We start from the raw sequence: 17,646 nt of genomic DNA, 5'->3' as shown, positions 1-17,646 counted from the left end.
TCAGATTCAAAACACTTCCTGTGCTGGGAAGACCAAAATAAAGATAAAAAAATACTACAAATGTTATTTTAGTTAGGGAAAGGCTGGGGAGAGGGGGAAACGAAAGAAACAAAGTTTTTTCCTCAATGTTCTGTTAGTTTTATTCAAAGAATTATTTTTAGAAAAACAGTTCATTAATAGAGAAACATTGAAGGTTTAGAATGGGGGAGGAATAAATTAGGAGTTTGGGATTAACATATACACACCACAATATATAAAATAGATAACCAACAAGGACCTACTGTATAGCACAGGGAACAGTACTCAATATTTTGTAATAACCTATAAGGGAAAAGAATCTGAAAAAGCATATATATATATATATATATATATATATAAAAAACTGAATATATATATAACTGAATCACTTTGCTGTACACCTGAAACTAACACAACACTGTAAATCAACTATACTTCAATTTTAAAAAAAGGATAGGAAAATTAAAAAAAAGATTTCATGAATTTTTAAGCTAGAATTTGAGTCTTTTTTTCTCTTTTCGTTTTTTTTGAATTTTATTTTATTTATTTTTTATACAGCAGGTTCTTATTAGTTATCTATTTTATACATATTAGTGTATACATGTCAAGCCCAATCTCCCAGTTCATGCCACCACCACCACCCCTATCCCCTGGCATAGAATTTGAGTCTTGAAAGATGTTTTCTTGCTTGAGGCAGAAGATCCAAGCAAAACACTTGGACCCCCAGGCTAGCTCAGCTACTTTGCTTTGCCCCAGGGTTAGAAATTTGGGTAACCTTGATAATCAGGTTAATCATTAAGATCTGTCCCAGCTCTTGGATTCTAAAAGTACCTCCTCCTTTCTCTCCTGGGGCCCTTATTCTTTTCAGAGGTGAGACAAAGATATTCCAGTAGGTGAAAACTACTTCTCCCCACGTTTGTGCTGTACCATCTATACAAAAAGCCACCCTGATGGGACATTCTGAGAATTGTGGGTTTGAGGATACATAAAGCCCTGGGTGGTGAGTGCCCAAGGTCACTGGAACCAGGGGTTCTGCTGTCCACGATCATCTGATACCACTTCACTAGGAGCCAACACTTCTAGCTGTGTGACCTTTGGGCTCATCCCTTCACCTTGGTCCTGTCTTAGTTTCCTGGTCTATAGAATGAGGGCCATGATAATAGAATGTACTTCATGAGGTTGTTAGCAGATTGCATGACTATGTATGAAGTGCTTAGAGCAGTGCCTGGCATATATCACGTGCTATAAAAGTGTTTTGGTGGGTAAATAAAATTTATTTTGGACCTACTCCTTTTTCAAGATATTTAAAAATTTTTAGTTCCAATAAAAAAGACTGACCTTCAATAAAGGGGAAATGTTGAGTTTGGATTTGGATATGACATATTTTAAATGCCTACAAGATAGCCTCTTGAGGATGTCTGCCTACATACATTGTAAACTGAATCTGGAATTCTGTTGATATCTCTGAATCTCAAGTTTGGACATTTATGCAACTAGAAGTAGAAGGCCTCTGAAGAATAGATAGAGTGAGAGCTGTTATGCATTAAGATGTGTAGATACTGGGACTTCCCTGGTGGTCCACTGGTTAAGACTCTGTGCTTCCACTGCAGGGGGCATGGCTTAGATCCCTGGCCAGGGAACTAAGATGCCATGTGGCACAGCCAAAAAAAAAAGACGAGTAGATAAGGAGTTTATTATTAGTATTTGTGAAAAAACAAAGAAATGAGATTGCTCCTAGGCTGATCTCATTCTTTTTTGATTTATACTTGTTATTGTTATGATCCTAAAATTTCCTTAGAAGAAGACCAATAAAAGTCTCATTTTCTGCCATCAGCTTCCAGGTAAAGTGTTTATCTCTTCAGAAACTGCAGATCCCTTAAGCCATCTGTAAAAGGAAACAGCGTCAATTCCACCAGTCCCCAAAGGACAACCTTTGAGCAGAAATACTGCCCACGGGGTCTGGTTTATTGAAAGGGAACGTCTCCTGCCTCCACGGCACCCACTTGCTGCTGAGCATCTGCTTCTCAACTTTTTGAGAATTCAGTGGAAGGGATGGGAAGAAAACAAAGAGATGGTTGACTATTTAGGAGCCAAGACCTCTCCATTACTTGAATTTATCTGAAAGCCAAGTGTTCTCTAGGGCAGGGGATGAACAACACTTTGTCTCCAAAATTAAAGTAGGTCGGTGGTGGAGCTTTCCTTATTTTGTCTTTTTCCAGGCTCTTACCAGAGAAAGAGAAGCCCTTGTTCAAATTCATGTGTTCTATTCCACGTATGTAATAAAGGTTCATGAATGTGTCTAAGGCATTCAGTTTGCGTTCCAAAGTGTTTTTCCAGAGGTGCTTGGAATCCTGCTCACAGCACCCTAATTTTTCCCATGGCTAGTATCTTTAGGATTAGTTATTCTGGCTAAAGAAAGTGCACACAGGTTTCTTTCTTTTTATTTTTTTCCCTGTCTTACTTTGGATCTTCCTTCTCTTAAGTAGTATCATAAAATGGTAGTCTAGGTGAAAAAGCTGGTTAAATTGGTGACATTAGTGGATGTGGAATAAGCCTTTTTTTTTTTCCTTCTTCTTCTCTTGTTTATTCCTTCTGCAGTTGCACCAATCATGTTTGCTTTCCATGTAAGCAAGGGAAAAAAAAGTAGTGAAAAGTGGAAAAGTAGGAGAGCATATTCCACAGGACTGAAGGAAGGTATGGGTATAAAATACCTTGGAGATGAGAAAAAAGATAAAATCCTCATGGAGGTGCCGGGGATCGAACCCGGGGCCTCATACATGCAAAGCATGGGCTCTACCACTGAGCTACACCCCCAAGTGACAGTTGCCTCTTTTTTCGGTATGTTAGGAAATATACCTATTTTCTGTATTCTTTGGCAAAGCTACTTCCTTTTGTCAGAAAATTTATTCTGTTAACTCCATTATTTCTACAATTTTTAAATTAGACTATTTTTGGTGGATGGCTATGCTCAAGAATAGTAAATTCTAAACCCAAATTGTTACCATTCCTGCTCTTAGTTTCTTCTCAGCCAGGTCAGTCCTCTCCAAGACCTTCTCACCTGGACCAAAAGACTATGACAGAGTAGATGGAAGCGTACAAAACAAAGAAACCAGCTCACTTGAAATTATCACCAGGAAACAGAAAACTGCTTCCACATTAACAAAAATTAATCCAGTTCTCAGAATCTTTGAATATTATTCAAGAACGAATGAAAAGAAGAGAAAAAATAAGGGACTCTAAGAAATTAAAAAAAAAAATTTTCTGTCATTTTCTGAGCTGTGTCAGAGGAGCAGAGAGACTTTCCAATGAATCCCCATCATTTCTCTTCTGTCTCTCTCCTCCTACCATCCCACACCACCAGGAGTTGGATGCAAGCACCATACATGGAAGACATTCCTAACTTTTTGGGTGGATAAGTATATTGGACAATGAGAGAGCAACACTTTCGAAGTCTGAAATGTTCTAAAAATGGATTGAAAACAATCTCAGTTTTGAAAAATGAGTGTCAGGGCAGCTCACCCCTAAGGTGCTGAAATAGCTCAGTTGGGAGAGCATTAGACTGAAGATCTAAAGGTCCCTGGTTCAATCCCGGGTTTCAGCAGGTTAAGTGTTTTAGTCAGCATCCATGAGGAGGAGCAATTCTGGTAACCCCTACCAGAAAGGTCTACCTTTGCATCCTTGAAACTTCAATCATTTTTTTGTTTTGTTTTTTCGGCCATGCCACACGGCAGTGGAAGCTGCCAGTGGAATCTTAACCACTGGACCACCAGGGAAGTCCTGAAACTCCCATCTTTGAATTTGGGTCTTGTGATTGATGTCCGATGAGCTTGGCACATGAACAAAGGAAATGTCTGGCATTCACTGCTTCTCCCATGTGTGTGCAGCGATTGCAATGTCCAATGAATTTTGATGTGCAAGATAAAGGTGAATAGTAAAATTCATTCTTATAATTAAAAAAAAAAAAAAAAGACTGCCCTTACTGATCTCACCAGAATTCCCACAGCAATTATTATATGGATGAGTAGTAGGACAGGGTTCTTACTTCTCCTCACCATTGGCATTTTTTCCTCTCCTTACACATGGTGGGGTGAAGAATTTGCATAATAGATCCTGCAAGTTATTCTAAACAAGGTTGCCCATTTTAGCAAAGGAAAGATGTGTTTGGCTTGGAGATGCTTGTGATAGGCCTGAATAATGGCATCCAAAAGATGTCTACACATTAATTCCCAGCACTGTGAATAAGTTACCTTATATGGCAGGTGTGATTAAGTTAAGGACATTGAGATGTGGAGATTATCCTGGATTATCCTGGTGGGCCCTGTATAATCACCAGGATCTTTATAAGAGGCCGGTGGGAGGTCAGAGAGGAAAGATGCTACATATGGCTGGCTTTGAAGATGAAGGGAGGGACCATGAGTCAAAGAATGGAGGCAGGCTTTAGAAGCTGTTAAATGCAAGGAAACAGATTCTCCTCTGAAGCCTCCAGAAGAAATGCAGCCTTGATTTTAGACTTCTGATTTCCAGAACTACAAAATAGTAATTTTGTTTTGCTTAAAGCCACTAACTTTGCACTAATTTGCTACAGTAGCAAAAGGAAAAGAACACAATGCTCTATACCAAAGACTTTCTCCAGGTGGAACATGGAAAGTTTAGAGGACTTGACCTTGCAGAAGATGCCTAGAATGAACCATAGCAAAAGTAGACGGCACTTTTTTTTAAAGAAAGATTTGGCATCATCCTCTGGACTCTGTTTCATGATCAACTAAGAACGAGATCATTTGCCATCTGGTCATGAGTTGTACCTTGCAGGTGTTTCCAAACATAGCAGCGAATTTTTTCCTTAGAACATACTTGAAAAGTTCCCATTTTTCTCTTGTGTCATTCCTTCCATTGTTTTTGTTGTCTGTTCCCTAAATCTTTTATTTACATTTTTACATATTTATATAATAGTGTATCACAAGCCTTCTGTGATCAGGCATGGCCAAAGCATTCACATGCATTCATTCATTTAATCTCCACAATAACCTTTGGAAGTATTTACTGCAATTATACCCATTTTACACATGAGAAAACCAAGGCATGGAGAGAATAAGAAACTTTCCCAAAGTGACACAGCTTTACAGTGAGCCATGGTTCAAAACCAGGTCATGAGCCTAACTGCTCATAACAATGAACTTCCTCAGGGCCAAGACCCAGTGTTATTCTTGTTTTTACCTCCCTGACTCCCACCCTGCCATGCCTAGCCCATTTATTGAGCTCCTGTTATTGCTAGCACTGTGGTAAACACTTCCACATATATGACTTCACATCATCTCTACTAGAACCTCAAGCGTCTTGTCCAAGGCCCTACAAATACTAAAGTGGAAGAACTTTCCAAACGACTATGCTGAGTTACAGACCTGAGAGCACTGGAGTTGGGGCCAAAAGCCTGATTGGAGCCTTAGCTCTTCCACTTACTACCAGCGGTGCAACTTGTGCCACTCTCTTCATCATTTGGGTATCTGTTACTTCACCTCTAAAATGGGGGTGATGAAACCTACCCTGCAGGCATTTTAAGCTCCTCCTGGGTGGGGCTGATGGCACATCATAGCTGGGAGACAGAGCTGGCTCCCCAAAAGGCAGCAGCAGGTGCCTGAGGCTGGCTGATGGAGCAGAGCGCTGGAGGGCACTCAACCCTTTCCCCAGTGAAGTTCAGCTCTGGTCCTCCTTCCTTGCCTTCTCCAAAAGGAGCCACCATCCAGCTGGAGATGTTAGAGATTACTTCCTCCCTGGGAGCAGTGCCGCGTCACCTGCCCCAACTCCCATACCATTCATTCACTAGGTGCAAATGCTGTTTCTCCCCCCCCCCCCCACCCCACAGTCAGGGTCTTGTTGCCACAGGCATTGGCAGCAGCTTACAGAGCCTCACTGTCACGTGGGGATGGGAGGAAGAGGCTAATGCCCTACCTGACCCTTTCCTTCACCATGGTTCCAAACACCTTTCCAGGCACTGAAGAAAATTTGAAGGCAAAAGGGCTATGGGAACTTTATGCATGAGATGAGGGAGAGGGTCCCAGTGTCTGGGAAATAGACATACCACCAGTTTCTACTACTTCTGCAACCCAAGGATAAGGAAGAAAGGAAGCAGCCCAGAGCAAATTCCAACCTCAACTCCAAGAACCAGGAAAGATTTTCAGCCACCTCACAAATTATTTAAAACATAATTCAGGAGAGACCGGCCAAGATGGCGGAGTGGAAACAGCTTGAGCTCACCTCCTCTCATGGGCACACCAAAATCACAATTATCTGCAGAACAACCATGAAACGATGAAAACAACCAGAACTTACCAGAAAAGATCTTCTACAGCAAAACACAAGGAAGGAACCACAAGGACGTGGGTAGGAGGCACAGACTCACAGTACAGTCAAGTCCGGTACCCCCAGGCACCAAATTAGCACCAGCACCTGGCCCCGCCCAGCAGCCTGTGGGCACAGGTGCTGGGACCCCTCAGGCTGAGCAACCCCCAGTCACCAGCAGACAGCCTGCCTACAGACTTCCTGAGCCTACAGCCACCTCTAAGCATGGCGCTGCCCACCCTGGGAAATCTTCAAGTACACTTGGATTTGGACTCATGAGCTCAAAGTAGCTCTGCAGTTTTCAGAGGCAACTGTAGCTCTCTGGACCCTGGTTTTCACATCTGTGAAATAAAAGTGTTGGATGAGGTGATCTGTCTGGACATCGGCAGCTGTGAAATGCTACGTTCCCTGATGATCTCTGTGACCAGTATGCTCTGACAGCAAAGGACATCAAGAAGATCCCATTATTATGCTGAAAAAAAAAGATTATTTTGTCTGAAGTTGTCTCTAAATTCTGTTTTGGAAATAGGGCAGGGTGTGCATTTTTATAGGAATTTGTATAAAAAGCACTTGCCAAAGTCACACTCTTGATTATTGGAAGAATTGAGGGGAGGTCCTCAGTCTCCAGACCCCAAAGCCGGCATGCGGGTCTTTTCTACAAGGACGGAAAGAGGTGAAAGGGCAGGCTCTGCTTCTGTAAAAGTCCTTTGGAGCTTGCTGACTGTTTCAGTTTCAGCCACACTCAGAGGTGCGCTCTTGCTGCTGCTCCCATTTTCCGCATGAAAGTTGCTAGGGCTCTTTCAGACTTTCCTTCTGAATTACTACAACACGGTTTTAGGATTATTCCTATTTCACCTGGAGGCTTTCCTTTGAATGTACAGTGTGTGTGCACACATCTGTTTACAGTTTGCTGAAATCTCAAGTGTGATTCCATAACATCTCAGTTACTTTTTCCATGGGGGATGGATGTCTCCCTCATTTTAATTCTAAGTCAGGGCTGCCCAAGGCTTTTCGCATCAGGGCACTCATAAAAATGGTATTTGCACAGTGGATGGGGCTACTTCAGAGCCTGAGGTGCCTGTCTGGAGACTCCAGCCTTTACGTACCCTGTCCCAGCCCAGCATCCCTGAGGACTGAGGGCATGACAAGGCCCACATGTTTTGTCTAACATTTTGTTATAAAAAGTTTCAGACATAAATAAAAGTTAAGAGAATTATATAGAGGATACCCATGTACCCACCACCTAAATTCTACCACTAAGATTTTACTTTACTTGCCCTATTACATTTGTATTCATCTATCCACCCTTTATCCAGCCATCATATTTTGTGATGTAATGCAATGTAAGTTGCAGATGCCAGCATCCTTCACACTAAACTTTTCAGCACACATAGTACTAGTAGCTAGAGCTTCAATATTTATTTTTTTAAGATGAAGCTTATGTACTGTGAGATGCACTAATCATTTTTTTAACCATTTTTTAAAAATTGAACTATACTTAATTTACAATGTTGTGTTAGTTTCAGGTATACAGAAAAGAGATTCAGTTATACATATATGTGTGTATACATATTCTTTTTCAGATTCTTTTCCATTATTACAAGATATTGAGTATATTCCCTGTGCTATGTAGTAGGTCCTTGTTGTTTATCTATTTTATATATAGTAGTGTGTATATGCAAACCCCAAACTTCTAATTTATCCTTCCCCCTGGTCCCCATTTTCCCCTGGGTAACCATAAATTTGTTTTCTGTGTCTGTGATGAAATGCACTAATCTTAAGTGGCAAACCCATACACTCGTGTAACCCAAACCTCTATCAAGATAAAAAGCATTGCATCACCCAGGAATTTCCCTACTGCACTTTCCAGTCCATCCCCATGCCCACCACCCCACCTCACCCCTACAGGTCAGTTTTGGATATTCTAGAGCTTCATGTAAATGGAACAATACAATATGTTCTCTCTCAGCCCAGCTTTCACTCAGTGTGTTTTTGACATTCATACATGTGGTTGCATGGAATCTGTAATCCCCTTTTACTAACAAGTAAACCGCACTGCATAAATGCACCATTGTTTGTTTAACTGTTCCTCTGTTGATGGACCCTGGGCTGCTCCACTTTTCCATTCTCTCTCATGATATCTACCTCTCTGATACATTTCATGCTCCAGCACATCCATTCCTGGAAGACTGTCTGACAAGAGTGCTCTGGTATATCAAGCCCAGTTTGCCCACTGGCTTGGGCTGGGGTTTAGTTTCTCCAGGAGCAGTTTGCACACTGGTGAGCCATGCATGGGACACGATGGTGGCCTTGTCATGCCCTCAGTCCTCAGGGATGCTGGGCTTGGACGGGGTACGTAAAGGCTGGAGTCTCCAGACAGGCACCTCAGGCTCTGAAGTAGCCCCATCCACTGTGCAAATACCATTTTTATGAGTGCCCTGATGCGAAAAGCCTTGGGCAGCCCTGACTTAGGCTTAAAATGAGGGAGACATCCATCCCCCATGGAAAAAGTAACTGAGATGCTATGGAATCACACTTGAGATTTCAGCAAACTGTAAACAGATGTGTGCACACACACTGTACATTCAAAGGAAAGCCTCCAGGTGAAATAGGAATAATCCTAAAACCGTGTTGTAGTAATTCAGAAGGAAAGTCTGAAAGAGCCCTAGCAACTTTCATGCGGAAAATGGGAGCAGCAGCAAGAGCGCACCTCTGAGTGTGGCTGAAACTGAAACAGTCAGCAAGCTCCAAAGGACTTTTACAGAAGCAGAGCCTGCCCTTTCACCTCTTTCCGTCCTTGTAGAAAAGACCCGCATGCCGGCTTTGGGGTCTGGAGACTGAGGGCCTCCCCTCAATTCTTCCAATAATCAAGAGTGTGACTTTGGCAAGTGCTTTTTATACAAATTCCTATAAAAATGCACACCCTGCCCTATTTCCAAAACAGAATTTAGAGACAACTTCAGACAAAATAATCTTTTTTTTTCAGCATAATAATGGGATCTTCTTGATGTCCTTTGCTGTCAGAGCATACTGGTCACAGAGATCATCAGGGAACGTGGCATTTCACAGCTGCCGATGTCCAGACAGATCACCTCATCCAACACTTTTATTTCACAGATGTGAAAACCAGGGTCCAGAGAGCTACAGTTGCCTCTGAAAACTGCAGAGCTACTTTGAGCTCATGAGTCCAAATCCAAGTGTACTTGAAGATTTCCCAGGGTGGGCAGCGCCGTGCTTAGAGGTGGCTGTAGGCTCAGGAAGTCTGTAGGCAGGCTGTCTGCTGGTGACTGGGGGTTGCTCAGCCTGAGGGGTCCCAGCACCTGTGCCCACAGGCTGCTGGGCGGGGCCAGGTGCTGGTGCTAATTTGGTGCCTGGGTGTACCGGACTTGACTGTACTGTGAGTCTGTGCCTCCTACCCACGTCCTTGTGGTTCCTTCCTTGTGTTTTGCTGTAGAAGATCTTTTCTGGTAAGTTCTGGTTGTTTTCATCGTTTCATGGTTGTTCTGCAGATAATTGTGATTTTGGTGTGCCCATGAGAGGAGGTGAGCTCAAGTTGTTTCCACTCCGCCATCTTGGCCGGTCTCTCCTGAATTATGTTTTAAATAATTTGTGAGGTGGCTGAAAATCTTTCCTGGTTCTTGGAGTTGAGGTTGGAATTTGCTCTGGGCTGCTTCCTTTCTTCCTTATCCTTGGGTTGCAGAAGTAGTAGAAACTGGTGGTATGTCTATTTCCCAGGCACTGGGACCCTCTCCCTCATCTCATGCATAAGGGTCCCATAGCCCTTTCATGTAAGAGATTTATTCCAGTGACCTCATTTAACAGATGAGGAAACTGAGGCCCAGTGAGTAAGAGACTTGCCCTGGGTCACACAGCTAGCTAGTGACAGGTGAGGCCTAAAACTATCAGGCTGAGAACCCTCTTGGTTCCATCATTAGGAAAGGTTTTTGCCTCAAATCGAAGCATTGCTATCGAATGCATTTTAGAATCTTGGACTTTTAGTTCTAATAATGTATTTCTGCAAATGGTAATCTTTGGTATCTCCTGAAGCAATTAGTTCAAACATTATTTTTTAAAGTTTGTAGACACTTTAAAAAAAAAGAATGAAACGGTAATTTAATTACCACTTAATTAATTTAATTAAGCAATTTAATTAAAGTTTTTAGCTACTTATCTATTTATAGCTTTATGATAAAGTGTTTCTGCAATGCCCAACTGCTTTGGCAGAGCATAGAGAAATATAATTATTAATTACTACTATCATAACCACTTCACAAAGCAGTGAGTACTTAGATCTTCACCCATACTTCCTGGGAGCAAAAGTTTCACACCAACATTCCTCAAAGACAAGCAACTTCAGAGTAAAATATTCATATGAATCATCAAGAGCTATTATTAAACCCTTTTCAGAGTTTCTGAGTCATTGCCTAAAAGAATGTCTAACTTGGGTTTAATTTGAAGAGAAAATAGGGGGTTCAAATTTGACATTTTTCTTTTGCCTTAAAAAGTACTGGTCCTTGACCCTGTTTCCTGGTCCTGCCCTCCCCATCACTCCTTCTAGGAGAGGAGTGGTACTCACAGGCACACTGACTGCTCTGTAAAATGAGATGTGTGCGCAGGCCTTTTCCTAACTCTGACAAAGTAGCGTACTGACCACCTTGCCAACTCCCTCCACCCAGAGCCTCCCTAGAAAAGCTGTAGAAGCAGGTGCAGTCGTGCATCTGAAAAACTATCAACAACACCTCCAAAGTGTGAGATGCCCCTGGGGAGAAGGCAGCCTGTCTAGGCAGGTGTGATGGGGGAGACAGCAGGAGGGCAGAGCAGATGGAGGGTATGGGCAGAGAAAGAACTCTAAATTCTCTTCCCTCTCCATGGCCTGGCCTTGGATGGATCAGAGCAGCCTCTTGGCCACAGAAACCTCCAGCATCAGTGCAGGCGGCCAGTGCTGTCAGGGTACGTAAAAGTACCGCAGAAGCCCTGCTGGTGTGAGGAGCTGATGAAAACAGGACCAGCAGCTGATACTTAGCATCCGCTCACTCACCTCTCCCCGCTCAAGCTCCCCAGGATGACGGATTCTAACCTAGGAAACCCCTGCTCACAGGAGGTGCCTGGCAGCGCGGTACCAAAAGTTGTAGTCTTTGGGGTTCTGTGGGGTCCAAAGTGGTCTGCCCAGGGGCTCGTCCCTTCCCTTCTCCTTAAACTCCCGTGGAGGGATCTGGCTCTTCCTGAAAACCAGAGAGGATCGCTTCAAACAGGAACATGAGTTGCCAGGGTGAAATGACCTTGCACCTAAAGACGACAAACAGAACAGCAGACGTAGATTGGAACTCACCAGGCAAGAGCTTAAATAAACACAATAAATATTCTCTAAAGGGCTGGAGGGTGGGGAAGAGGCGAGATGGTGGCCAAAGGGCACGAACTTCCAATTACAAGATGAATAAGTTCCAGGGAGCTAGTGTGCAGCCCAGTGACTATAGTTAACAACACTGGGGGTTGTATACAATGAAAGTTGCTCTGAGATCTTAATGTCCTCACAACAACAGCAACGAATAACCAGGAGGTGAAAGAGGTGAGAACTAAGTGATCAAGAAAAACCAAGTCCTATCAAGTCGTTTGAGCAGAAATGCCTAAAGGCAACCACTGCTGGGCTTTTCCACGGCAGAGCCAATAAAATCCTGTGTACGTGTGCATGCGCACACACTCCAGACAGCTTGAATTAGGTTTCTGTCTCCCGGAAACAAGGACCTAAGAGGAGACAGGAGAGGGGGTAGCTTTGCCACTTTGTGATGCAGTGAACAGAGTGACTTCAGAAAGAGCCCCTTTCCGAAGGTGTTAGTTACTTTAGCTAATAATTCACTGGCTAAAGCCCCTAGTCTTCTTATCCATTCTTGACTTGGCAGTCCCCATAATCTTGCTGAAATAATACAAAAATGTGTACTCTTTAGAATACATATAAATTTTGATTCCATCTATACAAAGCTCTGGAAAATAAAAACTAATCTCTACTGACAGAACACAGACCAGCATTCGTCTGGGGCTAGGAGTGAGGCAGGGAGGGAGGATTTAAAAAAGGGCAGGAGAAAATGCTTGGGGTGATGGACATGTTCACTCTCCTGATGGTGTTTATGGTTTCAGCAGGATATATGTGTGTGGAAACTCACCCAAACGTATACTTTTTTTTTGTATTAGGTTCTTCTTGTCTCAAAGTATACATATACATCTTTATTGGAGTATAGCTGCTTTACAATGGCGTGTTAGTTTCTGCTTTATAACAAAGTGAATCAGTTATACATATACCAAATGTATACTTTAAACACGTGTAGTTTATTGTATGGCAATTACATCGCAATAAAGCTTTAAAAAAGAAAACAGAATAAAAACATACTGGCAAAACAAAAAGCAAATTGGATAATGTCGCCCTATTTAACACACTGCAGTGGTTTCCCAGTTCTCTCAGGGCAAAACCCAGTCTGTAACGGGGTTTGGAAGGCTTTCCTGATCTGCCCCTGCCCGGTCGCAGCTCTTACCATGTCCAACCTCTCAAGTGGGGCTCCGGACATCCTGGATTTCTCCCAATTTCTGGGTCCACTCCAAGCATGTGCAACCTTCTGCTTCTTAGAACATCTCCCCATGCCCGCTCCTGCGCGCGCACACACACGTTTACCCGGATACTTGCTTTAGGCTCCTGCTCATACGTCCCCTCCTTGACACTTTCACGGAGCATCTCCCTACCCCCATGACTGTTAAGAGCCTTCCTATGTACTCCATTGTACACAAGGCTTTCCACAGCTTAGCACGTATTACTCTGTCTCCTAAGTGCCTTTTTACTTCTCTGAAGCCCCTCACCATCCTGTGAGATCTTCTGAGGGTCTGTCTTATAAATCATAGCTCTGGTGCCCTGAACACTGTCCAGAGTATGGTATGCTTGTTGAATGATTTGATAAATGATTTCAATAGGTCATAGACAGTCCAAGAGTATATCTTAACTACTAAACTTAGAGGAGACTGAGGCCAACCTTGAGAAAGGGGGAGAGTCAGCGTAGCGCAGTGGTAAGAGATCGGGCCCCAGTGTTAGGTAGTCTTGGGTTCAGATATCAGCTCTGCCACGTAGTAGTGTAACCACATGGATGTTCCCAAACCTCTCTGTGCCTCAGTCTCCTCCTCTGTTAAATGGGATGGTGATATCTATTTCATTGGGATGTTTTGAGGATTAAAGGAGATAATCTGTATAACTTGAGGTCCAAATGTAACTATAACTAAAGAAAATAATATCATAGTCCTTAAGAGAAAAAGGAACTAAATAATAATAGAAGCCAGTCAAATACATGTTCCTGGTATTACCAAACTGAGGAAGCCAGTTTAAGGTCAAGTAGCTGCACAGCAGTTCATTTCCCTCTGATCAGTTTGTGCCTGAGAGCCCGTCCCAACAAACTTCTTGCCTGAAAATCTCTATCTCAGGACCTGCTCCGCTGGAAACTGGGCCTGCGACACTAAGTCCAAACACCCATCCCTCGACGCACTGGTCACCCCCGTGCACATATGCCCATGCACCACTGGGCAAGCAGTCAATTTAGGGCTCCGATGCCTCCCCTGAAGCCAAAACAATGGGGCAGCTGAGTATCTTGGATCAGAAGAATAAAAGCAAATTCCCATTGCCCTTAGGAATCTGAAATGTTGAATCATATTTCAGGGCAAGGAGCCTTTGGGAAAGAGCCTCTGAGTTTATTGAAGGACTGGAAGGAAAAGGATATTTAGGGGGAAAATCTGGGAGAGCAGGACACAGACAACTGAGCTTATTCTTGATAAAATGTAAGCTCCTGAAGGGAGAGATTTCTGTCTGCTTTGTTCTCTGCTGTGTCTCCTGAAACAGCGTCTGGCATATGGCAGGTGCTCAATCAGTAGCAAGTCAATGAATATAGAGTTTGACAGGGCAGGGAAGCAGGCAAAGCTAACAGCAAAATGAAAACTTTAATGCAACTCCCAGACAAAGAGTGAGGCGGTGAAGCTTGGTGGGTCAGATCCTGAGTTGTGACCGCAGGCAGACCTGAGTTCAAGTCAGGCTTTGCAACTTACAGCTCTAGGACAGCTGGCAAATCATTAGCCTCTGCAAACCTGTTTCCTTATCTGTGAAATTGGACTCGTATTTAATATGATGACTCTGAAGATTAAATAAAATGATTTAGATTAAGTGCTTGTACAGAGTAGACACACAGTTCTCTGTTCATAAGTGAGCACATTTGGTACAGATGTACACACACACATACACACTCACACAACCTCCAGGGACTTGAGGGGTGACAGTGTTTTACTTCTGGATTCTCCAGAGGAAGGAGTGTGGTGCCTTGTCTGCTTTAAGGATGACAAGAATCAATGCAAAATGTTCTGGCCAAGTAGAGCCTGTGAAATAAACCTGAAAGGCTATACCAGCCCATTAATTTGAGTCTTAACCATATTACTGATTTTATAGTCACTTAAGCAAATCAATGTTTCAAAACACACTTTGGAGAACAGCCTAATTTGTGAGTAATTTTTTTAAATCGGCCATTTGAGATAATGCCGCTGAGGCCTATTTCACTCTGATTTAGAGCAGAACGCTTGTGCCAGACAGAGGAGAGGCCATTTGACTCTTTCTGCCCACACATTCTAAACAACAAAAGCTAGGACACAAGATTAGCTATGGCCTCCCGTTACCATGGTGTATAAGCTACAAAATCCATTTCTGACTCCCGTCTCTAATTGAATGTGGGATGGAACTGGGAAAGCTGCCAAGGAGAGCCAATGGTTTCACATAAATTCTTCAACTATAGGGGGACAATACATACAATACAGGCAGAACAATACAAGTTTCCTTTGTGCTCCCTTTACACTTTGATTGACAAAAGTAATTATGTACTTATTCAGAGGTAATGTTCTGCCTTCCATGGTACAATTAGGGGTGGTTTGGACATTGTGGTTTTCTTTCCTCCCTCATAGAATAGCAGCCATGAGATCTGAATAGAACCGACCCTCACTTAATCCTGTTCCCTTGGGCACAGTCGCTGCTTTAGGCCTCCCAGGCCAAACTTCACAGCTGCCCTTTGACCATAGGGGTTGGTCAGGGCTGGTCAATCTTAGCAAAGCTAAGGACTCTTGCTTTGGATACAAATAAGGGGAACCAGCCTTGAGATGGAGCCCTCACTATAGTAGTATAGTGTAGAGAGAGAATAAAACTTAGTAGTATAGTGTAGAGAGAGAATAAAACTAAGTCATTGAGCCTTTGGGTCAACTATTCCTGAAATCTACATGCTTCTCAGATTTCCAGGTATATGAGCTAAAAAGGTTTAAATTGGATCTTCTGTTACTTACAACCCAAACCTTCATAAATAATATATGCCCATCAGAAAATGAAATTTCCAAAATTATATTTGACTTCCTGCATTTCATCCCAGACCCAAATTCCTTGCAGTGGCATGCATAATCAAGGTGGACAGTCTTACATACGCAGAATGATTTTCCTTCATATCAGAAAAATCTATTATTCATCCAATGGACTTGGGTTATCTGTTAAAATGTATGAAAATAACACTTGCTATAAATAACTTATATCTTAGCGTGATTACAATTAGCTATAATGAATGCACTTGGAGGCCTATCTTGCGGTCTGATAAACTGCCACCAGCTGTCATGCTAGCAGACCCGAAACAATGATTTGTGAGTTTAATTCCCTTAAAATAATACCATGAAACTGAAGCAACATGACCTCTCAACTCACCAGTGTTATCTTTAAAATTTCCATGCAGCCAATACACAAAGATATTTGTTCTGATACTGGACACTGTTTAAAAAAAGTGGATGTTCTATGTTTTTTGAAGGACATAAAGCCCTTCACACTAAGGAGATGAACCATAGTATTTCAGTTATCAGCCAATAGGTGGAAGAGAATTTGAGGAGTGTCTGTTCCATAGGAACCACAAAAACCTTATTACATAACAATCAGCCGGGCTGGTCTTGAGTTCCAAACCTCAATGTAAATACTAGGTCAGCTCATTTCGACTGTACCCATATTTGAAGACTAGGAAGTGCGATGTTGCCATGGTAATAAGTTGCTAGGATACCTCCAAGCAGCCAGTGTAAGCTGACTTTGTTAAACGATATCACAGGATTAAGCACTAATATGTGTTTTGATTGGATAGAATGACGAGAAGTGTTTCTTTGCATTATTTAGGAAGCCAAATAGGGACCTTTGAGATAATTTATCCTAACCTTTTGTTCATTTCACAGATTAATTTATCCAAATATTTATTGAGCACATACTATGTGCCAGGCAGTGGAATAAATAATGGAAGACACAGGGCACCCTTGAGATGTGCACAGGAGATGTGGAGACCAAGACCCAGAGAGATTAGGAAGTTGCCTAATGGACACAAGGCCCCTGGACTTGTACAAGAGTCTTGAATCCCAGTCCAGCGATATTTGCCACAACGTGAAGAAACTTGTTGGAGGGACTTCCCTGGTGGTCCAGTGGTTAAGAATCTGTCTTCCAAGGTAGGGGACGCAGGTTCAATCCCTGATCAGGGAACCAAGATCCCACATGCCACAGGGCAACTAAGCCCATGTGCCACAACTACTAAGCCTGCACACCACAACTAGAGAGGTCAGGTGCTGCAATGAAGAGCCCGCATGCTGCAATGAAGTTCCTGTGTGCTGCAGCTAAGACCTGACACAGCCAAATAAATAAATTAAATTTTTTTTTATCAAAACAAAAAGAAAAAACTTGGACAAAAATTAATATGAATTAATATTCAAAATGAGCTTCTATTGGCTTGCTCATCTTTCATAAGAGAAAAGGCTTTTCAAGAAGCATGCATTCAGTAAGTATTTTACTGAGTGCTTACTGGGCCTACTCTATTGTAACATGCCAGATGCTGGGGAAACACAGTCATGTTCTAGTAGGGCCAAAAGAAATTTTAAGGAAGAATTCTGGCCAGTGGGATGGTTCTCTTGTGGAGGCATGCTCAAGTTGCCATGGCAGCCCAAATGAGGGGAATGAAAGCTGCCCTAAAGGAGTGATGAGCTTTGAAGGACAAGTAGGCATTAAGAAGTCTTGGGGCAAGCAGGCCTTTCCAGGAATGGACTCCATGTGATGTAATTAAAATGTTACTACAGCGAGGACTGACATTTTCTCAGCGGTGCCTGAGGGAAGGTGCCTGATACCTATGGGGACCACGTGTTCAGTTTAAACAGTCAACAATTTTGTCCCCCAAAGTTGGAGCCATTTCAACCAATCATATTCTAGTTTGAGAAATGGGATATTGA

The 17,646-nt window shown here is 42.7% G+C and overlaps 2 non-coding genes across 2 annotated transcripts; one reads left to right on the top strand and one right to left on the bottom strand.

Moving 5' to 3' along the window:
- Window positions 1–2,760: 2,760 nt before the first annotated feature.
- On the bottom strand, window positions 2,761–2,832 carry TRNAA-UGC (transfer RNA alanine (anticodon UGC)). Its single transcript has one exon. It is a non-coding gene; the product is annotated as a tRNA-Ala (tRNA).
- A 714-nt stretch (window positions 2,833–3,546) lies between these two features.
- Window positions 3,547–3,619, top strand: TRNAF-GAA (transfer RNA phenylalanine (anticodon GAA)). Its single transcript has one exon. It is a non-coding gene; the product is annotated as a tRNA-Phe (tRNA).
- Window positions 3,620–17,646: the final 14,027 nt, after the last annotated feature.

The sequence above is a fragment of the Tursiops truncatus genome, chromosome 4, assembly GCF_011762595.2.
Source record: "Tursiops truncatus isolate mTurTru1 chromosome 4, mTurTru1.mat.Y, whole genome shotgun sequence".
Lineage (NCBI taxonomy): Eukaryota > Metazoa > Chordata > Mammalia > Artiodactyla > Delphinidae > Tursiops > Tursiops truncatus.
The sequence above is the reverse complement of the archived record's forward strand: the minus strand, read 5'-3'. Positions and strand labels throughout refer to the sequence as shown.